The 24,437-nt window shown below is 36.3% G+C and overlaps 1 long non-coding RNA gene across 2 annotated transcripts in view; it reads left to right on the plus strand.

Annotated features, from left to right (window-relative positions):
• The window catches only part of LOC135745378 (uncharacterized), a 78,226-nt gene that overhangs the window by 24,630 nt on the left and 29,159 nt on the right, over positions 1-24,437 (plus strand). Inside the window, exon 8 of one of the 2 annotated variants that reach the window (XR_010531212.2) lies at positions 16,403-17,676. The exons of the other annotated variant lie outside the window; for it this stretch is intronic. This is a non-coding gene — a long non-coding RNA (uncharacterized lncRNA). Of the gene's footprint in view, positions 1-16,402; positions 17,677-24,437 lie in introns of those variants that run through there. 2 annotated transcript variants of the gene reach the window in all.

A 24,437-nucleotide genomic window follows, 5' to 3' on the forward strand; every position in this document is an offset into this window, starting at 1 on the left:
CAGAATTTTGCCACGGCAAGCACCACTTCACATTTTCTTCAAGAAATGTACCCATCTAGTTGTTATTGTTATTCCAACCAAATTTGTGCAATTAATACAGCTCAAACCGTTTAACTTAGAAACCTCATTCAAACTCTCAAACGTGCAGACTATTCGGGAATAGTGTACTATGACTTTTATAAGCGATCGGGGGTACTAGGGTAGCTCAGACCTAGGATTTCACAGAAACTTGTGACTTGCCACATTTGAAGAGGCTGGCAGGCTCTGTAAGAACATGCCTCGCGATGGGGTGTAAGTTGTACCCCTGGGGTGTAAGAGGCCCCCAAATTTCCCCATAGACTTATAATGGGGCAGGAATCATGCCCATATAAGGAAATAAAAACGTCCCAGATGGGATATCTTTGCAGCGCAGTGTCATAGAGACATGGCGGTGGGCTCATTTTACTCGGGCATCCAATCAGTCCCTTAGGATCCTTATTGAGCTATTAAGCCACGCCCCTAGCAACCAAATATGAGCAGCCTAGCAACATAATAAACAAAGCATATATATCTCTGGATCTGAACATCATAGAGACATGGGGGTTGGGTTTTTTGGGTCATATTAGCTTCATGCTAGCTTCATGCTAGTTTCATGCTAGCTTTATGGTAATTTCATAATAAATCTTGAAATCATTGAAAACCTATTGTATTTGTCTGTTTTATTATTAGGGTTTCGAGCATGAAGCGCTGAAACCCTATTGTAATTGCTATGATTTTTATTATTATTATTCTGTCGTAAAACGGAATGTGCAGACCAAACCGTAAGGTCTAGAGACTAGGGATGGCGAAAACGAAAAATTTTCTTGACCGGCCACCGAGCCTCATTAGCCGGTTGAAACCGGTTAACCGATAGGCCTATTAGTTTAAAATATGCTATGCTATTTAAATAACAGCCATTTCGAGCTGCGCCTGCAATTTCGCAACTCTCATCTCTCTGCGCTCTGCCTCCGGCTCACACACACACAGAGACCTCACAATACTTTTTAAATCCCCTACAGCGCGAAACATAAGTCCCGCAAACGCGGCGCCGTGCTTAGTTTCGAAATAGTTTAGGTACTAGGTGATTGCGTTGAACTTGAAAATAAAGGCGTTTGTGAAGCTCATTTGAAAATTGCCGCGGCTCATTTGATAAAATGACAGCTCAGAAGAGACTGCGCTTTAATTTGGGGTAGTAATAATAAAGACATAGGATGATCATCATCACCTTTTCTGTTACCACTGAAATATAGATGTAATGTATTTCCAAATCTAAACCCATCTTATGTGGAATGTTGCCTAATAGACTGCAACACGATAAAACCAATGGATTAAACGGGCACCTTCAGAATGTGTAAGACGCACCGGCCAAAGCAGGTCTCGCACTGTTTTTGTTATAGAACAAATGCAGCAAAGATATTTAATGCTTGTATGAGGCATATAGGCCTACGCTGAGTTTTATTTATTTATGATGAGATGCGTTCTAATTAACAATGCAATGCAAGTGAACGCGCCGTGCCGGCGCCTTCATGCACGGACCGGTAATTATATACTCTGCTATATTTGCTTTTTATTTATTAAATACATGCATTTGGTTGATGAAACATTTATTAAAATAAGATACAATTTATACAAAACGAAATTCACTTTAAAGAAATGCTTTCTACAAAGCAAAACTTAATAAAGTGGTAAAAATCATGGCTGAGGAATTACAGAAACAAAACTTACTCTGCACTTTACTGTTAGCCTAAAAGACATAAATGTTAATAATTTGGAACACAACCAAAAGAGACTTTAATTTTAATTATTTTATTGCTGTATTTTATTTACTATTCGAATAAAGGAATTTATCAAAAAATAGCCTGTACCATTTACTTTTCGCAAACCTTGTGAGCATGCGAAACCAAAAGCAGTGACCTTGCGCCAAATGTTTTTTTATTGGTTTATAAAGTACAAACAGACCAGTTATGAAAAACTGAGTGTGAGGGATTTGTTCACTTCACACAAAAAGATGACTAACTGATGACTAACTGTAGTAGGGTTTAGTCCACTGTCTATAATAGCCTAATTTACAGATCCCTTTTTTTAACCGACAACCGACAACTTTGACCGGTTAACGTTGATCTGGTCAACCATCGGTCAAACGGTCATCGGTTAACATCCCTACTAGAGACTTGAAACTTGGCCAAACGGTAGGACCCAATTTGGGGAGAGGTCTATAGGTGGCGCTATAACGATGGAAAACACGTTTATGCTCATAACTCCCACAAATCTTATCCAAATGTCAAGTGTCTTATATCAATGGAATCATTGCGTCAAGACGAACAAATCGATTTTGATCGATTTTATTTGCGCCTGGATTTTTTTTCTCTTTTCGATTTTGTCAAAAAATAAAAACGAACTAGTCCTAGGTTTTTCAGCCGATCGAAACCGTTCCAGTCCTGTAATATTCCTTGGAGGGTGAGTATATCAAAAGTTATCAAAAAAAAATTACTTTCGACTCACCGTCGTAAAGCCACGCCCAAACGCCCCGAATGGCAAGGCAAGTTTATTTGAATGACCTCTGTGTATGAAATGTGCTATACAAAGTGCTTTACATAGAAATGAGAAAACAAAAAATCAAAGATACATGAATTTAAAATATCAATTAAAATAAAATAAATGTGATTTTAATAAAAAAATTAAATGTGTGAAATAATAGAATTAAACAGGAATAAATGTATAAAACAGTTAAAAATAAGAATAAAATCAAGAGAAATAAAAAGAATTAAAATAGTGCATAAATATATAGTGCAATCAGTTTAGACGCAGCATAGTGCTCATTCAGTAAATGCATAGCTAAACAGATGTGTTTTGAGTCTGGATTTGAATGTGACTAATGTTGGAGCACATCTGATCTCTTCTGGAAGCTGGTTCCAGCTGCGACTGGCATAATAGCTAAAAGCTGACTCTCCTTGCTTTGAGTGAACCCTTGGTATTTCTAGCTGATGTGATCCTAATGATCTGAGTGATCTGTTGGGTTTATATTCAATGAGCATATCAGCAATGTATTGAGGTCCTAGACCACTGATTGATTTATATACCATTAATAATACTAAAAAAATCTATCCTAAATGTAACTGGTAGCCAGTGTAGAGACCTGAGGACTGGTGTGATATGTTCATATTTTCTGGTTCTGCTCAGAATCCTGGCCGCAGCGTTCTGAATGAGCTGGAGCTGTCTAATGGTCTTTTTGGGAAGGCCAGTGAGGAGGCCATTACAATAATCCACCCTGCTGGTGATGAAAGCATGCACAAGTTTCTCTAAGTCTTGTCTGGTAACAAAGCATCTAATTCTTGCAATATTTTTGTGATGATAATATGCTGATTTAGTTATTGCTTTGACATGACTACTGAAACTAAGGTCAGACTCCAGAATCACACCAAGATTCCTGACTTGATTTTTAGTTGTTTGACCCCTAGCGTCAAGGTATGCATTCACCTTGAGCACTTCATCTTTGTTTCCAAACGCAATGACTTCAGTTTTCTCTTTGTTTAACTGAAGAAAGTTTTGGCACATCCAACTGTTAACTTCATCAATGCATTTGCACAGGGAGTCAATCGGGCTGTAGTCATTAGGGGATGGAGCTAAGTAGATCTGAGTGTCGTCTGCATAACTGTGATAGGCAATTTGGTTCTCTCTCATTATTTGGCTTAGTGGGAGCATATACAGGTTGAACAGGAGTGGCGCTAGAATTGAGCCTTGCGGGACTCCACATCTCATGGATGTCCACTCAGATTTATGGCCACCTATACTTACTTAATAACATCTCCCTTCTAAGTATGACATGAACCATTTTAGGACCATCCCAGAAAGCCTGACCCAGTTTTCCAGCCGGTCAAGAAGTATGTTGTGATCGACAGTGTCAAAAGCAGCACTGAGGTCGAGAAGCACCAGCACTGATAGTTTGCCTGTGTCTGTGTTGAGGCGAATATCATTTATTATCTTTGAGCGCTGTCTCTGACATTTTTCAATCTGGTTTCAGACCACACCACAGTACAAAGTAACCATTAGAAATTAAGAATTTGTTCAGCTGATTGAAAAAACTTTTTCAATGATCTTGCCTATGAAAGGAAGATTTGAGATTGGTCTGTAGTTGCTCAATACAGTGTTATCCAGGTTGCTCTTTTTCAGGAGGGGCTTAACAACTGCATATTTAAGGAATTTTGGAAAAGTCCCAGAGATAAGTGATGAATTTACCACTTTTAGGAGATCTGCTTCTAAACAGTTAAAGACACTTTTGAAAAAAGATGTTGGGAGTGTGTCAAGGGCGCAGGGTGATGTTTTAAGATGCTGTACTGTTTCTTCCAGAATTTTACCATCAACTGCTTCGAAATCAGACATCGTGACTACTTTCTGATGTTGTGGTCTGACTTGTCTGACCCCGGCGTAGCTCAAGTATGTGCTGATCACCTTTCTGATATTATTGATTTTCTCAGAGAAGTTAGCAAACTCACTGCATTTGCTGTCTGAGAGCATTTCACTTGGAATGTGACTTGGGGGGTTGTTAGTCTCTCTATAGTAGCAAAAAGAGTGCGTGTGTTATTTATGTTTCTGTTTATAATATTTGAAAAGAAAGTCTGTCTAGCTTTGCCTAGTTCCACACTGAAAGCACGAAGGCTGTCTTTATAGATATTATAATGGACTACAAGTTTGGTCTTCCGCCACATGCGCTCAGCTTTTCTGCATTGTCTCTTTATATTTTGCACCTCTGAGTTTCTCCAAGGTGATTTTTGCCTGCCATTCTTCTTCCTGACTTTTACAGGAGCAATATCATCGATTGCACTCTTAACTTTCGAATTAAAGGAATCAAGGAGAAAATCAACAGAGTCTGCAGATATGCTTGGTGTTAAAGATATAGCCTTCATAAATAGCACACTGGTGTTCTCATTTAAGCATCTCTTTTTGACAGACACAGATTTAGTTTCAATAGTAGGGGAGATTAATATATCAAAAAAAAAAATACAGAAATGATCAGACAGTGCTACATCCTTAATTACAATTGATGAAATGTTTACACCCTTACTGATAATTAAATCAAGAGTGTGTCCACGATTGTGTGTGGGTCCATGTACATGTTGAGTCAGATCAAAAGTATTTAAAACAGCTGTGACATCTTTTGCCATAATGCTTTCTGGCTTATCTATGTGAATGTTAAAATCTCCAGCAATAGCAAAACAGTCAAACTCTGAGGAAATCGTTGATAACAGTTCTGTAAAGTCCTCAACAAATGCTGGAGAGTATTTTGGGGGCCTGTAAATAATAATAAGTAGAATGTGTGGGGTACCTTTCAACACAATACCTAGATATTCAAAAGACGGGTAATTCCCAAATGACACTTGCTTACATTGATAGACATCTTTAAAAAGAGCAGCTACACCTCCACCTCTCCTAGCAGTTCTGCAGACACTCATAAAAGTAAAGTTAGAAGGGGCTGTTTCATTAAGGACTGTTGCACTGTATCTTTCTTCTAGCCATGTTTCATTTAGAAACATAAAATCCAGGTTGTTTGTGGTTATTAAGTCGCTGACTAGAAGTGATTTGTTTTTAAGTGAACAGATGTTTAAAAGTGCGAACTTAACAGTACTAATTTTTTCCCTGACAGAGATTTTAGTTTGATATGTCACAGGCAGCAGATTAGATTGATTTGCCACACGGTTCGATACAGCCTTAGGCTTTCTATCATGTACTAAAACAGAAATAGAGAAAGATATAGGCACACTGAGTTCCTGCTTTTGTAAACATTTGATAAAAGTATTAGTATTTTCATAGCAGGAACCCGACACACATCACTGAGAGCCGTTATCAGTTGTTTGGGCGGAGCCTCTTGGACTTAAATTGCTATAACTTGGGATTGGAAAGAGGTATTGACACCAAATTTGGTACACATATACAGGGGACTATTCTGGGGTCACGTGGAAAATATTGCGCTGCTTGACCACTAAAGAGCCACACAGATCCAAAATCGAAACTAACCTTTATTGCAGTGTGTCATGTAGCTGTCCATCAATGTAAACAACGTGTAAAGTAGTTGAACCAAAAAGTGCACGATTAATAAAGTTGTTGGCTTCTAAAGCAGGGCGTAGACTCTGAATCGCTGAAACGAGTCGTCATATGGATTGAATCTTCAGCCTGTCTTTATCCACGTCACACAAACGCATCCACGTCACACGAACGCATCCACGTCACAGAGAAACTAATCTCTGCCCTACAGCCTTGCCCGCAGGAGAAACGAAAACTATGACCCGCCCCAGCTAGTTAGTGTGTGTAAACATCAGCTCACGCTGTGTTTTCAGTTTGTGTTGTTTTCACTACCAAATGAGACTTTTTCAAGGAGGGATATCCTAATTTGTCTGGCTGTGAAGAATCAGTGGTTAAAATTAATTTTTAACGGAGGGATTTAGACGTTTGGCAATGAAAGGTGGTTCAGTAGTACCCACTTTATTTGGAACAACATGCGTCTCCTAACCACAACCTGCAAGTATGAATATAGCTACATACTTGCTTAAATGAGTTTAAAATGTCTATCATTTTTATTGCTTGGATTAATGATGAATGATGTCATTGTCAGAGAGTCACGTTAGCAAGCGGTTAACGCATGCTGCACTTTCGGTTTTGCGGTTATTTTACATAAATGCTTGAATGTAAAATGTCTATAGTCGTTTTTATTGCTTGGATTAATGATGAATGATATCGTTGTTTAAACTCTATATACTGTCAGAGTCACGATAGCAAGCGGTTAATGTAACTCATGCTCACTAAGGGTTTTGCTATGACCCGATAAATTATTTTGTTGTTTAAACTCTTAATTTACTGTCAGAGAGTCACGTTAGCAAACGGCTAACGCATGCTCACTTACGGTTTTGCTATGACCCAGTTAGTTTACATAAATGCTTAAATGAGTGTAAAATGTTAGTTTCAATCGTCGTTGTTATTGCCTTGATTAATGAATGATGTGTATTGATGTTGACAATGTCTTCTCAGTAAATCATGTTATCACGAGGTCAATACATGTTGGACTATTGTTGGTCTGTGCGATGGACTGTGCAAAGACACCCTGTCAGTTGACCAATCAGAGCGAAGTAGGCTACTGAAAGGTGGGGCTTAGGCAAACTTGAGTCGTTGAACGGCTTCACACGAATCGTTTGGGGATCTCTGAGAAATGGGGTAATTTTAAATTTATATTTTGAGAAAATTAAAGTGTTTTTTGACCTTGCATGCATTTAAACCTGTTATCCGGGACTTATAAACAGTGATAGGATGCTTAAAATTGTCATCTTACTGGCTCTTTAAAGGTCTGTAACTACAGAAATATGGGACCGATCAACTTGACATTTGGCACCGGTGCTCCTGGTCTAGGGTACTATCAATGTCTAAAAGGAATTTTTCGCGTACATGGCCGCCATCGGCCAATCAAGAAAAAGCAGCTATTAGACTGGTTTAACGAAGCCCGATCGAAACGAAACGCGGTGGGCCTGTTTGTCTCTTGGCAATGAAGGTCTGTGCAGAGTAAGAAAAAATTCGGCCTCCGGGGGCCGCTATCACGTTTTTTCAGTGTTTAACCCTTGTGCATTGTTCAAATTTACTACCCTTTCGTGTTGTTAGTGGATGAAAACATCCACTAAATTCAACGGCTATAAAAATGTATCGGATGAATATTTTTTCCAAATTTTTTTACATAAATCTGTTAATCAACCTCAGTACTGATCAAAACTACCAAATCTTCACAAAAATTCAATGATTTTAACTCTTTAATTGCCAAGTTTATAAGTGGTGTCACTGATTTGGGGAAAAAACACACACAAAATGACAGATTTTCAATATAAAATGTGATTGTAAACTGGATTTTTTTAAACCTTTTTCACAGTCTTGGGCATGCCAAAGATTGGTAAAAACATTGGCTTTGAAGCATTTTTAGTTTTTGTGCAGCATCAGTTAAAAAAATTTTCTCCCTCATTTATTGTTATTGGCTGTTTTTGCCCCATTGACTTCCATTATAACCACATTTTTTGATTGCAGAGCTATGACACCTTTTTATCATGCATTTTTGAATGTTGTTGTTTTTTCCTTTTGCTAAGAGGTCAAATTAGTCATTTTTACTGTTGATCACCATGTGGCACTATTAACCCTTTAGTAGCCCTGTGCAAAAACAAAGCTTAATTTCTGGCTTGTACATTGTGTTTTATGGAGTATAACTCCATAATAAAAGCATATTTGTGTGTGTGTGTGTGTGTGTGTGTGTGTGTGTGTGTGCGTGCGTATGTGTGCGTATGTGTGTGTATGTGCATGAAAAAAAGATATTCTGTAAAAATCTTCTCTGCATTAGACATTAGATTTGTGAACATCATTATTATGAACACATAAGTGTTTGGTCATTCCAACAGGACTTGCAGCATATCACTTGGTGATCTCTGCAAGTTTGTCTGGAGGGACAGCAACTCATGCATGAGGGAGGTGAAAAGCTGTTTAGGAGAAGTCTTTCCTAGAAGACCTGGGAAAATCTCTGCAGCAATATTGAGGAGAGAGCATCACCCTCGCACACCAGTTGCTACTGCACTGGTGAGAGAGATTCAGTCTCCTGCAGCTCAGACTAGGGATGGCGAAAACGAAAACTTTTCTTGACCGGCCACCGAGCCTCATTAGCCGGTTGAAACCGGTTAACCGATAGGCCTATTAGTTTAAAATATGCTATGCTATTTAAAATAACAGCCATTTCTAGGTATGTGACAAAATGACGTAATACGCACGAGCGCTTTGTTCCCACGGCTGTGTTCCCAGCAGGTATTCAGCGCCAGACACGTTGGTGACTTAGGAAATCTGTCATATCTTTGCTTTGTGAATACCTCTAAAGCCCATATACTAGTGACATAAATTACTTCCTCACGTTGATTCTCACGTTCGAATTTCCAAGACAGCTGTCGTAAGAAGAAAGTTATAAGCGAAGCAAAATTTCTCTCGTGTTTGACATTGAAATCCTCTATGAAGGCGAGTATTTTTTTGTTTCAAACCAAATACTTTTTATAGAATATACATTTAACTTGAATTAGGTGAAGTTTGGGATTGATTGTAACATTCGCATGTGCTTTTTTAAGATCCGCAAGTGACGTTGTTGTCAAAAGCAGAATCGCCCATTCAATCATATTGGCTTCCAAAACTTCTCCGTTTTCATCAATTCGTGCAGTATTTTTCAAAGTAATTATACAGAACGAAGGATTAGACTCTCTAGATTACATTATTGGCATAATTTTGTCAAACATATAAATAAATACATGCATGCAACATGCATGCATTTATTGATTTATGAATGATAAGTTACATAATCATCAATTAATGTATTAATAATATCTGACAATTTAAATTGCTCGCCAGCATTATTAGTCAATTAAGAAATATTAAAGAAACAATTAAATGTTTCTTTAATATATAAAAATACAGCAATTTTATTTGAGAGGGCTTTGATTTCATATGGAAAGATATGCGTGGATTGATGCTCTGGGTTTCATTAATTAGTGGTTAATCAAAAATAATAACATTTTTATATATCTTTTAAAAAGATGTCATCTTAATCTTGTTGGGCTTTTAATTACCTACAATGTGGTGTTTGAATTATGCAAATAGACCAAGAAATGAGTTATGATATTTTAAAGTGTTTGGTCAAGCGGAAGAGGTCACAGTTTTTCATAGTTTTATTGTTTTAATTGGGTACAATATGCCCCCTAATTTTCGAGATAAAAAATTCCATAACTTTCTTAATAATTATCCGATTTTAATAATTTAAAAACCATGTTAAAGTTCTTTTATATTATCTATCATATGGTTATAATTATATATGAATTTTCTAGTATTTATATTTTTTTGTCACATACCTACCATTTCGAGCCGCGCCTGCAATTTCGCAACTTGCATCTCTCTGCGCTCTGCCTCCGGCTCACACACACAGACCTCACAACACTTTTTAAATCCCCTACACCGCGAAACATAAGTCCCGCAAACGCGGCGCCGTGCTTAGTTTCGAAATAGTTTAGGTACTAGGTGATCGCGTTGAACTTGAAAATAAAGGCGTTTGTGAAGCTCATTTGAAAATTGACGCGGCTCATTTAAGAAAATGACAGCTCAGAAGAGACTGCGCTTTAGTTTGGGGTAGTAATAATAAAGACATGGGATGATCATCATCACCTTTTCTGTTACCACTGAAATATAGATGTAATGTATTTCCAAATCTAAACCCATCTTATGCGGAATGTTGCCTAATAGACTGCAACACGATAAAACCAATGGATTAAACGGGCACCTTCAGAATGTGTAAAAGACGCACCGGCCAAAGCAGGTCTCGCACTGTGTTTGTTCTAGAACAAATGCAGCAAAGATATTTAATGCTTGTATGAGGCATATAGGCCTACGCTGAGTTTTATTTATTTATGATGAGGTGCGTTCTAATTAACAATGCAATGCAAGTAAACGCGCCGTGCTGGCGCCTTCATGCACGGACCGGTAATTATATACTCTGCTATATTTGCTTTTTATTTATTAAATACATGCATTTGGTTGATTAAACATTTATTAAAATTAAGATACAATTTATACAAAACGAAATTCACTTTAAAGAAATGCTTTCTACAAAGCAAAACTTAATAAAGTGGTAAAAATCATGGCTGAGGATTTACAGAAACAAAACTTACTCTGCACTTTATACTGTTAGCCTAAAAGACATAAATGTTAATAATTTGGAACACAACCAGGAGAGACTTTAATTTTAATTATTTTATTGCTGTATTTTATTTAATATTCGAATAAAGGAATTTATCAAAAAAATAGCCTGTAGCATTTACTTTTCGCAAACCTTGTGAGCATGCGAAACCAAACGCAGTGACCTCGCGCCAAATGTTTTTTTATTGGTTTATAAAGTACAAACAGACCAGTTATGAAAAACTGAGTGTGAGGGATTTGTTCACTTCACACAAAATGATCTTGGAAAGAAAGAGATGACTAACTGTAGTAGGGTTTAGTCCACTGTAATAGCCTTATTTACAGATCCCTTTTTTTAACCGACAACCGACAACTTTGACCGGTTAACGTTGATACGGTCAACCATCGGTCAAACGGTCATCGGTTAACATCCCTAGCTCAGACACCAGCAGCTCAGGAGTGAAGAGGGGAACATGCAATTGGTGCAAAGAACAAACATGTCAGCACTTGCATCTGTTGTGGTGGACACACTTGCAGAGAGCACCAAGTGATATGCTGCAAGTCCTGCTGGAAATACTGAACACACCCCCGGCACACATACACACTAAAAGTTAGTTTGATTGTTTAGTTCTCCATACATCCTCTACTCTTGCTTCATTGTTCAATTTATTTGAAGTTGTTTTTGTGTTCATAATAAATGATGTTCATAAATCCGATGCAGAGAAGATTTTTACAGAAAATTTCCCTAACCCCAACCATCACAAAAACCCTTCTCCTACTTCACATTTTCAGGAAACATCATTTTGTTTGATTTATAAACTTGTTTCCTCATGGGGACATCAAAATGTCCCCACAAGGTCAAAAAGACACTGGTATTCCTATCTTTGTGGGGACAATTGGTCCCCACAACGTGATAATTACCAGGTACACACACACACACACACACACACACACACACACACACACACACACAATAATATGCTTTTATTATGGAGTTACACTTCATATAACTCAATGTACAAGTCAGAAATTAAGCTTTGTTTTTGCACAGGGCTACTAAAGGGTTAATAGTGCCACATGGTGATAAACTGTAAAAATTACAAATTTGACCTCTTAGCAAAAGGAAAAAAATCCAACGTTCAAAAATGCATGATAAAAAGGTGTCATAGCTCTGCAATCAAAAAATGTGGTTATAATGGAAGTCAATGGGGCAAAAACAGCCACTAACAATAAATGAGGGAGAAAAAAATTAAAACTGATGCTACACAAAAACTAAAAATGTTTCAAAGCCAATGTTTTTACCAATCTTAGACATGTTCAAGACTCTGAAAAAGGTAAACAAAAATCCAGTTTACAATCACTTTTTATATAGAAAATCTGTCATTTTGTGTGTGTTTTTTCCCCAAATCAGTGACACACCTTATAAACTTGGCAATTAAAGGGTTAAAATCATGGAATTTTTGTGAAGATTTGGTAGTTTTGATCAGTACTGAGGTTGATTAACAGATTTATGAAAAAAAAATTGGAAAAAATATTCATCTGATAAATTTTTACAGCCGTTGAATTTAGTGGATGTTTTCATCCACTAACAACACGAAAGGGTAGTAAATTTGCCCACGGTATATCGTTGAGTTTTTAAAAAATTTCAAAGCATTTTCTTAAAATATATGTTAATATAAGATTTGTCACCAAAAATCATTCAATTTGCTAAAACAGAGAGAAAGTTACGGCCAAATTAAGAGTAAAAAAAACTCTGTAGTGGATGAAAACATCCCCAACAACACATGAGGGTTAAGTGATTGCGTATTATGCAGTATTTTAGATATCAACAAGATCCTCATATCATTCAATAGAGGTACAACGAACAACTTTTCCTTAAGAAGCACTTGTCTCAGTCGAATCGTTTGTTAGATATAATTTTCTTTTAAACCTACTTTTGACCGATCTGAACCAATCCAGTGCTGGAATATTCCTTAGACACTAAATATCAATAATTATCAAAAAAAGTTGAACTTTGCACTCGTCGTCGCAACACCACGCTCAAAAGTACGAAGAGGCGGGGCCACAAATACTTAAATGGCTATCATTTATGATAGAAATGAGATATCTACACGAAACCTGGTACACATATGTATAGACCCAGGCCGAGGTCACATGAAAAAAATTGCAGAGATTGTCCACTAGGTGGCGCTATAACCTAAGAACAAAGAACGATGACTATAGCATATGTATACGCAGTGGTTAAATTGGCCCGGAACTCACCGGAGCGCAGCTCCGCTGCCTCAGATCCACAACACACCCTGCCAGAGCTCAGCTCTGTCTCCTTCAGCAACAGGGTTAAATTGGGCCGGGCCAAATATTTGTAATGACATTCGGGTCGCGGTCGGTCGGGTTGTTTGAAATAAAGATGCCATTTAAACATTTGTAATTTTGGACGGGATTAGTTTTACAGGGGTACCTCTGAGAAAATCATGCTTCTCAGAGGTCCACTGTGATTTTAATCCCGTACGAATCGGCCATGTCTCTGTTTTTCTTTGCAACCTCTGTAAAAATTCCAGAGCAATTTACTTACTGTTTTTCGCCAAACTCAGAGGTCTTTTGATAAATGTAATCCCGCCCGGATGCAAATATCTGTGTCTGCTCGCAATATCTGTTGAAAAAGCGGTTCTTTTGGTGTTTTGGCCAACGCAATCTGCCGTATAGGTCTTGAGTCCTATTCATTCAGATATGGATGTTTTTTTCCATTTGGCGGAATAAAATAATTAAATCAAGACAAGCTGAATATCATACACTGTTAAGACAAACACTGTAATATCAGTAACGTTATAAGGTATAAACTCAACCTTATTTTGTTTCACTCTGGAATGGTAATGTTAATTAATAAAGATAATAAATTGTTATTAATCATTATTTCTTAATTTATTTGGGTTTTTTATAAGCAGCCAGTTATATAAAACACGTAGGCTACTTTATATGATTTGTATAAGTTATTTTGATTTGTTAAAATTAAATTAATAAATTACATGTTCTGTAGGCTAATAATTTGATATTTAAAGCAAAATATCAAACATTAGGCTGCAAACACGCATATCCAGAGCACGTGATCTTCTGCAACGCCAAAACGCATGAAACAGACGCTCCTATCTCAGGAATAGCATGATAATTTTTATACCGTCTGAATCGGCCAAAATCACAGACGTCTTTTTTGCGGTGCAAGTTGCGGGCCGGTGCCGGTTGTTTATACTTTGGCCCGCGCATCACTGGTACGCAGCCCGCGTCTTACTCAGATCCTCAAAAATGCGCATTCTCACAGGATGACATTAGACATTGTAGAGATGAGAGAGAGAGAGAGGTAAGAGTGGTGCACACGTCGAGAAAACTTAATAGAAGTCTAGATTAAAGTATGTATAGCCATATCACTCATCTCATTACAATATGTTCAAAGATAATACTGAACTTATTGTATAGTTTAATAAAATAATGTATTTTGATTATACAAATCAATTACAACCTAACTATAGTGATTGTTTTACTAACTGCTGACCAGCTTATCTCTATGGCTAATTTAATAAGACATATTGATGCTGATTCAGTATGTCGTTTTTCTTGTTAATTTAATCTTTTGGGTTATCTTATTTTCAACAAAAGTGAAAAGCCAATGCAGTACAATTTCCTGTAGTCTGTGAGCAAATATTAATGCCAAATTGTGATCACCAATTGTAAGTCTTATTCCTTTAGTTGTTTAAATTTGAATTACAAAAACAATTTTTCAAAACTACTGCTAGGGTTTTCAGTCAACAATAAAATCAGTGCAGTACATTTTTTTTTCTGTCCTCTGTGGGAAAAGATATATCAAAAGAAAAATGTAATGAATTCAGTATCTGCTGGCGTATGCATAGATTTCATACGATGTCACACAGTGGTGTAGGTGCCATTTGTACGACTGAGTTGCAGCACGCATGTGTAAATGAAATCATAAAGATATGGATTAAAGTTTTCCATTATCCCCAAAACTCTGTTCAACATTAGAAATGAATTGCTGATATCAAGAGGATATATGTCTGGCTGTATTTACATCAGTAGCATTAGGATTCTATTCTACCTTCCATGACCTAAACGTGTTCTGACATGATGTGTAATACAAAGTAGTTACATTTTTATACGTTCTTTTTAAAATATTGCACCCAAAACTTAATTTAATAATGCAATTGGATATTATTCACATAAATTACCTGCTGGAACCCAACTAAATAGCAGCACTTTATGAAAGTGAACAGACACACATGCTCCCCAGCAAATCTACTAAATGTCATGACATTTTGTTATTGACACAATTTGATATTGAAAATATATTTGGATCAGTTATTTATTGGCCCAGCCTAAAATCACATGCAAATAATTGCAGAGCTATACCACTATTTGAAAATTTAACATGACAGAGCCTAAAAAGAGTTCTATTAAAATATGTAACATTGCTTTATTGTTTCCTAATCCAAAAATCTGTATTCTCTTATATACTCTCTGTGTGAAACACAGACCCTCATACTTAAGAGCATGCTTATTAGGATTTGAATTAAAAATGTGTCTATCTTTATTTACTTTTCAATATTCACTATTAATTTTATGTTAAATTAATTGTAAAATGAAATACTAATTTTAGCCAGCAGATGACATCTGCTGACTAAAATTTTTTATTATTCAAAAATGTATACTCAATGAAATTGTGTTCAGAGGTTTCATCAATGCATACATGATTTAACTTTATGAAGTCCCTATTATTATGTTCACGTCAATCATCCTGACAGTATCTGTTTTAACAGTCATGTGACATTTGGACAAAGGTGAAACATTTAAATAGGTTGATGAACTCTTGAAGGACACCAAGCATATGGAGATTGGTCATTTATTTCAAAGTCTTATTTCCTAACCCTGCCATTTCTTAAAGGGGTCATATGAGATTTTTTTAAAATGTAAAATAAATCGTTTGTGTCCCCAGAGTGCGTATGTGAAGTGTTAGCTGAAAATACTCCACAGATAATTTATTATAGCATGTTAAAATTGACAATTTGTAGGCCTGAGCAAAAGTGTTCCGTTTTTGGGTGTTTCCTTTAAAATGCAAATGAGTGGATGAAATGCAAACAATGATCACAATCATGGTGGTTTGTTGTAATGGAAACTCCATTGTGCTGTCAATTATTATTATTTTTCCTTCTTTCACTCTGCACTAAATGGCAGTGCTTTGGTTGGATAGTGCAGATAAAGGGGGCGGTACCTCACAAAACAGGCAAAATTTGAACGACCTAATTTTTCACATGCTAACAGAGAATGGTTTCCCCAAACAAAGTTAGTGGGGAGATCTTTTCACGTTTTCTAGGTTGATAGAAGCACTGGGGACCCAATTATAGCACTTACACATGGAAAAAATCAGTTTTTCATGCTATGACCCCTTTAAGGTCCCAAATCGCTTGAACCCTGGTAATTGCTGCTTGCAGCTATATTTATTTATTATTATTATTATTATTATTATTATTATTATTATTATTATTATTATTATTATTATTATTATTATTATTATTCTCCTCCAAAGTGAATCACATTTTTGAGGGGCGAAACATGCTCAAACTTTTAATTATTAATTTAATTATTATTGTGTTTCTTTCAGATGGAAAGATGATTAAAAGAACTGGAGCGAATACATACCAATGTGGGGTTTGTGCGAAACAATTTACTCAAAGAAGTAGTTTAAGCAGACACCAGCGAGTTCATTCGCATGAAAAACCTTAAAAATGCTCTCAGTGTAATAAAACCTTTTCATACGCATCATCGTTGACAACCCATAAGAGAGTTCACAATGGAGAGAAACCCTACAAATGTACAAAATGTGGAAGGAGTTTCTCAGAATCATCGAATCTGAAAAAACATGAACATCTGCACACTGGAAAGAAACAACACACCTGTGTTATCTGTGAACTTTGCTTATCGTGTAAGATGGCAGCATCCTTGTATTGTCTGTAAAACGTGTTTTAGTTTTTATATTTTACATTTCATATTAGTCGTTCTTTTGTTCTTTTATCTTCGGTGATCAATAGTTTTATGGAATAGTTGCGAGGGTTTTAATATTTTAATATTTTTAATATTTTAAATATTTTGTAATAGTTATTGGCTTTGCTGTATTTTGCTATAACGTGCCGGGTACCGAGTTTTAAAGATTTCACCTATTTCTGCTACCAATGAATGCTGAGCATGGAGTTTTAAGGATATACCTTTATTCTTTTGAAGGGAGGTGCACTATTTTAATATTGTATTTTAAGTAAACCTCTTTACTAGACGTGGTGAGTTGTTTACTGCTGTATTTTTGTTTTCTGACGACTTTTCCCGGCGCGGGTGTGGTTCGTTGGCCGTCCCATCTGGGTATGCCGGGCTTTGATGTCGCTACGAGCGAGGGGAAGTCGCCGGTTCACCGGGTTTAAAGTTTTCACGTCCCATATTAAAGGAAAGTGTTTATTCCATATAAGCGCACTTGCTCGGTGCTTTGGATTTCAAGATATCCTTCGCAGTTTTTGATAGTGTCCCCTTTTCTGTTGGCTTTTCTTCCTGTGGACCGTGGTTTGGCGTGGTGGATCTTGTTCCCTATATCGTGGCGCTGGGCAGCGTTTCGTGGAAGAAGGCGATTTGGGGCGCATTTTCATCAACAAGGAAAGACTTATCTTGATTACTCTTGTGTTTATTACCTGTGGATTTTAGAACAATGCGGAACGTACATTTTATCTGCGCTGCACTGGCGGTTTCACTCTGTTTAATAATCAACCTGGGAAACGGCAACAACAGGTATGACTCAATCTCCTTTTCACAATATGAATTCCCTGTTGTCTTAGAATTGTCTAACTTGACAAGTACAGGTGTGTATACATATGTATATGTTGCACGGGATCACATCTGAAGTTATTGCTTTCAAATTTTGTGTTTGATGATTTCATGCATTTTTATACAGAAACTGAATATTGCATGGTGAAGTACTCCACTTTTTTAAGCTCATCTGCTAGAAATGTAAGTAAGACGGTGAGACGACGGAGTTTTATAATTCTTATGTTACTCATATCTGGAAATGTTTCTCCAAACCCTGGTCCATTTAATGATTGTGGTCCCACTTTTAAAGTTCCAGTTGATTTTAGATCTAGATCAGGTCTGGGTTTTATTCACATGAATGTGAGAAGTCTGCTCCCAAAATTGGATATGGTGCGTATTTGGGTATTAAATACAAGCCCTGATGTTTTAGTAATATCTGAAACATGGCTTAATAGGACGGTTTCAGATAAAACCATAGGCATAGATGGTTATACTGTTTATAGGGCTGATAGACCAAAGAGGGGAGGGGGGGTAGCTGTTTATGTTAAGGACAGATTTGAAGTCTCACTGCTACTATCTGAGTCGGTTGTAAACAAATATGAATTATTAGCCTTGAATCTTATTGTTTCTAAAACTTTGCATCTTACTTTAGTTGGCTGTTACAGACCTCCATCAGCTAGCAATGATGCTATTTCCTCTTTAATGCATGCAGTGGCCTCTTTGAATTATAAGGAGTTAGTACTTATGGGTGATTTTAATGTGAACTGGTTTCAGCCGGTATCTGATAGTTTTAAAGCAATCTGTGATACGTTGAATCTCTTTCAGTTAGTAGAGACCCATACCAGACCAAACTTGAAGGATCCTAAAAAGTCCACATTGATTGATTTAATTTTTAGTAACACCCCCCATAAGTACTCTTCAGCCTTAGTATTTGCTAATGATGTTAGTGATCATTGCGTCATTGCTACAGTTAGAGATACTAAGTTACCAAAATATAAGCCTCGTATTATTACAAGACGATGTTTGCGGCATTTTAGTGAGCAAGGTTTTCTTTTTGACTTAGCACTGTATAACTGGGACAGGATTTACCTCATTCCGGATGTTGAGTCCGCTTGGAAATATTTTTATGAAGGTTTAATGTTGTCTATTAATAAGCACGCCCCTTTTAAAAAATTCCGAGTTAAAGGTAGAGATAACCCCTGGTTTTCTGAAACACTATCTGCTCTTATTCGTGAGCGCGATGTTGCTTGGGCTACAGCAAGACAATCCGACTCATGCTCAGATTGGATCTGCTTTAGGCAGCTTCGAAATCGGTGTACTGCTGCTATTAGAAAAGCTAAGGCTGATTATTTTATTGCGAACACTGCTAGCTCAAACAATTCGAAGAAATTTTGGCAGAGTATAAAATTGTTAAGAGATGGTAAAAATAGCTCTAGTTTTCCTTCATGTATAAAAATGGATTCCTATAGTATTTCAGATAAAGAGCAGATGCTCACGTGTTTTAACAAACATTTTGTTGCATCTGGTGCTTTGTTTGACACTCAAAATAAAACAGCTATGGTTTGTAACTCAGATTTTATAAATGCAGAAAGTCATTTAAAAAAGGAGAAGTTTAGGTTTAGACAATTCAGGAGTTCAGATGTTTATAAAGCACTCAGATTGTAGGACACAAATAAGTCATCAGGCCCTGATCAAGTAGACCCCTTCTTTTTAAAACTAGCTGCAGATATTTTAACTTCCCCGTTAACTTATATTTTTAATCTCTCACTAAATACTGGTGCTGTTCCGGAAATTTGGAAATCCGCTTTTGTTTTACCTCTACTAAAAGGGGGAGATCCTGCGGTGTTAGATAATTATAGACCAATTTCGAAGCTTTGTGTTTTATCTAAGATCTTAGAAAGTTTGATTAGCGAACAGCTTACATGTTATTTGAATACAAACAAAGTGCTGTCTATAAATCAATCTGGTTTCCGCAAAAAACACAGTACCACTACAGCTGTTTTGAAAGTTTTAAATGACATAGTGGGTTCAATTGATAAAGGTAATTTCTGTGCCTCTCTCTTTATTGATTTATCTAAGGCTTTTGACACGGTGGACCATGATATATTGTTGCAGAGATTGAAAAGTGTTGGTTTATCAAGTAACGTAATTTCTTGGTTTAAAAATTATTTGAGTGGTAGAACTCAATGTGTCCAAATTGAAAATTGTCTATCTGGGTCATTAGTTACTGTTAAAGGTGTTCCCCAAGGATCCGTGTTGGGGCCCCTTTTATTCACAATTTATATTAACAGTCTTGATCATGACATACAAGATGTTAATCTCCATTTTTATGCAGATGACACGGTCCTGTATTGTAGTGCTTCTTCTGTGCAGCAAGCTCTGTGTAAACTTCAGTCAGCTTTTAATGTCATTCAGTCAAGGCTTTTCAATTTAAAGCTTGTTCTGAATGGTGAGAAAACTAAATATATGGTGTTCTCGGGTTCAAAGAAATTTGATACTAAGTTGATTTCTCTCCAGACATTACAAGGTTCAATGCTTGAATTAGTTAAAGAGTACAAATATCTTGGCATTATTGTTGACGATACTTTATCATTTGGCTCTCATATTATGCAACTGAAGAAAAAAATGAAAATTAAGCTTGGGTTTTATTTTCGAAACAAGTTTTGTTTGTCATTTAATGCGCGAAAGAAATTGATTTCTGCTACATTTTTATCTGTACTTGATTATGGTGATGTAGTATATCAGTTTGCTCCAATTTCTATTCTGTCTTCCTTAGATGCTGTTTATCATGGCGCCCTTAGGTTTATATTAAATTGCAAATCTTCTGTGCATCATTGCACCTTGTATAAAAGTGTGGGCTGGCCCTCTCTGTCCAGTAGGAGAAAAATCCACTGGTACTTAATGATTTATAAAGCTATCTTGGGGATGTTACCTTCGTACCTTTGTAGATTAATACAGCATAATTCTGTTACAAAATATTCTTTACGCTCTCAAAACTGCTATATGCTGTCAGTTCCTTTTGCTAGAACTGAATTGGGTAAGAAATCTTTTGCATATGCAGCACCGTTCGACTGGAATTTCATTCAATCGAAATTGAAGTTGCAAAACCTTCCATCTTTTGACCAGTTTAAAGCAGATATTTGGCAACTGAATGACGATTCTGAGAAATGTAACTGTTTTTAAATTTTGTTTGTGATATGTAATTGTTTTAAACTGTTTTGTGTTGTGTAAGTCTGTTATTGAATTTCTTGTATTGCTGCTCATCTTGGCCAGGTCACTCCTGTGAATGAGATTTTTAATCTCAGTGAGTTTTTTTTTACCTGGTTAAATAAAGGTTTAATAATAACAAGTCTTTTAGTCGAATTGACTTTCTTTTTTTACAATCAACAAAATTTATTTCGGTCCTCACACATAATTTCCAAAACATTTGAATTGACTATTTAATTCAACACAGGAGGATCCATAATGATGAAAAACGTTACAAATCCTCTCAGTGTGAGAGAAGATTTAGACAGTCGGGTCACTTGTTAACCCATAAGAGAGTTCACATTTAAGGGTTTTTTTGTCAATAAATTGTTATTTTCAATGTATTCTGCATTATCCTGAATTATTGACTACAAGTGATGGATCGTTTGTTACCACAAATCTACGACCAGGATTAACCAGTATTAACAACCACTTGATTCTAACCAAAAGGGGTAATTTTGTTGCATTGTTTGCCTTGTTCAGTTCACATGATCTGCAAACCACTTAATTTTAACTACAAGGTTAAGTATTGGCGTATTGACTGCCATTCATTATTTGGTCTGACCAACCTCTTAACCCTCTGGGGTCTAAGGGGGTTTTAGGGCCCTGGGTAAGTTTTGACATGCACTGGCATTTGTGCTTTTTTCAGTTGCTTAAAAACACATTAATGGCAAAAGTCTCATAACACTGTGTTCAGCACAACTGGGCTACACTATTATATGATAGGGCTGTCACTTTTTATTCGATATTCCAATATGCATTCGAACATGACGTGAAATCCATATTCGAACTATAAATAATCCATCCAGTTTTTTAAATGCCATGTGTAGCGCATTTTTTGTTATTCCTGTGTATATTGTTGTATGTGAGTATTATGTCTTATTGTCCAACACTGCGATTTGTGTGTGTGTGTGTGTGTGTGTGTGTGTGTGTGTTTTAGGTCATGTACACATGTTGGTTGTATCAGGACTACAACAACTTAGGATGCCCGAAAAGAGGGCTAAACAATTAGCAACATACTGTGCCTTGTCTGCCACCATACATGGTTAAGTCGATGCCATTTATATCCATAGCAACTGCAAAAAATTGCAGAGATTTTCCACTAGGTGGCGCTATAACATGAGAACAATGAACGATGCATATAGCTTATGTATATGATATATAAGTATTGGTCTGACCTAATTGTTATTTGCATATAAAATCTACTTTTTTAGGTTCTTTTAATGGTATATGAGGATAATTACATATCTTAGAAAACATGCCACCCAACAGCCAACCAGCATTAACCATATACGTGTCAAGCCTAATGGTGTGTGATTACAACTAAACTCATGGGACTGTTGGTCTTATGTTTCCAAGTGTCTGTGAGGATTTTTAGTTCATCTTTCTGAATATATCTGCATCTAACACAATGTGTGAGAAGTAAACCGTTGTATAGATCAGTGGTTCTCAACACACCTGCTTCAAATAATCAGCACAATAGTAGAGATCTCTATGAACTGAACGGATTGTGTCCGATGAGAGAAACATACAAAATGTGCAGAGCAGTGGGCCTTCAGAAATGAAGTAGAGAACCAATGCTCTAGATCAGTGTTCTTCACTCCCAATCCTCGAGAGCCGGTGTCCTGCAGAGTTTAGCTCCAACCTTAATCAAACACACCTACCTGTGATCTTCTAGTGATCATGAAGACATTGATTAGCTTGCTCAGGTGTGTTTGATTAAGGTTGGAGCTAAACTCTGCAGGACACCGGCTCTCCAGGGCTGGGAGTGAAGAACACTGCTCTAGATGTTTGTTTATATGAAAAAACTATTTTGTGAACTAGTTCTTGGTTTTTCACTCAACTATTCTGTGAACTAGTTCTTGGTTTTTCACTCAACAAAAGTGAAAAGCCAATGCAGTACAATTTCATGTAGTCTGTGAGCAAAAATTAATGCCAAATTGTGATCACCAATTGTAAGTCTTATTCCTTTAGTTGTTTAAATTTGAATTACAAAAACAATTTTTCAAAACTACTGCTAGGGTTTTCAGTCAACAATAAAATCAGTGCAGTACATTTTTTTTCTGTCTCCTGTGGGAAAAGATATATCAAAAGAAAAATGTAATGAATTCAGTATATGCTGGCGTATGCATAGATTTCATACGATGTCACACAGTGATGTAGGTGCCATTTGTACGACTGAGTTGCAGCACGCATGTGTAAATGAAATCATAAAGATATGGATTAAAGTTTTCCATTATCCCCAAAACTCTGTTCAACATTAGAAATGAATTGCTGCTGTCAAGAGGATATATGTCTGGCTGTATTTACATCAGTAGCATTAGGATTCTATTCTACCTTCCATGACATAAACGTGTCCTGACATGATGTGTAATACAAAGTAGTTACATTTTTATACGTTCTTTTTAAAATATTGCACCCAGAACTTAATGTAATAATGCAATTGGATATTATTCACATAAATTACCTGCTGGAACCCAACTAAATAGCAGCACTTTATGAAAGTGAACAGAGACAAATGCTCACCAGCAAATCTACTAAATGACATGACAATTTGATATTGAAAATATATCTGGATCAGTTATTTATTGGCCCAGACTTAAATCACATGCAAATAATTGCAGAGCTACACCACTATTTGACAATTTAACATGACAGAGCCTAAATTTTTTATTAATTAATTAAATTAAAATATGTAACATTGCTTTATTGTTTCCAAATCCAAAAATCTGTATTCTCTTATATACTCTCTGTGTGAAACACAGACCCTCATTAACATACTTAAGAGCATGCTTATTAGGATTTGAATTAAAAATGTGTCTATCTTTATTTACTTTTCAATATTCACTATTAATTTTGCTAAATTAATTGTAAAATGAAATAATAATTTTAGCCAGCAGATGACATCTGCTGGCTAAAATAATTTTTGAGTATACATTTTTGAATAATAAATGAAATTTGTGTTCACAGGTTTCATCAATGCATACATGATTTAACTTTATGAAGTCACTATTATCATGTTAAAATAACATTTCGTCAATCATCCTGACTGTATCTGTTTTAACAGTCATGTGACATTTGGACAAAGGTGAAACATTTAAATAGGTTGATGAACTCTTGAAGGACACCAAGCATATGGAGATCGGTCATTTATTTCAAAGTCTTATTTCCTAACCCTGCCATTTCTGCTTCTGTGTGTAAATGCATGTATGTGTGTTAGCTTATTCTTCATCATTGCTGTGTTATAGGTTAGCCCTGTGAGACCTATATCTCTATATCAGAACATCGTAGAGAAATTGTGGTGGGCTGTTTTGTCTCATGTTTTGTCGCTAACAATGCAGCAAATCTACACAGGCATGCCCATAAAGGTCTTAAAGGGGTCATATTATGAGATTTTTTTAAAATGTAAAATAAATTGTGTGTGTCCCCAGAGTGCGTATGTGAAGTGTTAGCTGAAAATACTCCACGGATAATTTATTATAGCATGTTAAAATTGACAATTTGTAGGCCTGAGCAAAAGTGTGCCGTTTTTGGGTGTTTCCTTTAAAATGCAAATGAGCGGATGAAATGCAAACACTGCTCGCAATCATGGTGGTTTGTTGTAA

Source organism: Paramisgurnus dabryanus, chromosome 3 (assembly GCF_030506205.2).
Source record: "Paramisgurnus dabryanus chromosome 3, PD_genome_1.1, whole genome shotgun sequence".
Classification (NCBI taxonomy): domain Eukaryota; kingdom Metazoa; phylum Chordata; class Actinopteri; order Cypriniformes; family Cobitidae; genus Paramisgurnus; species Paramisgurnus dabryanus.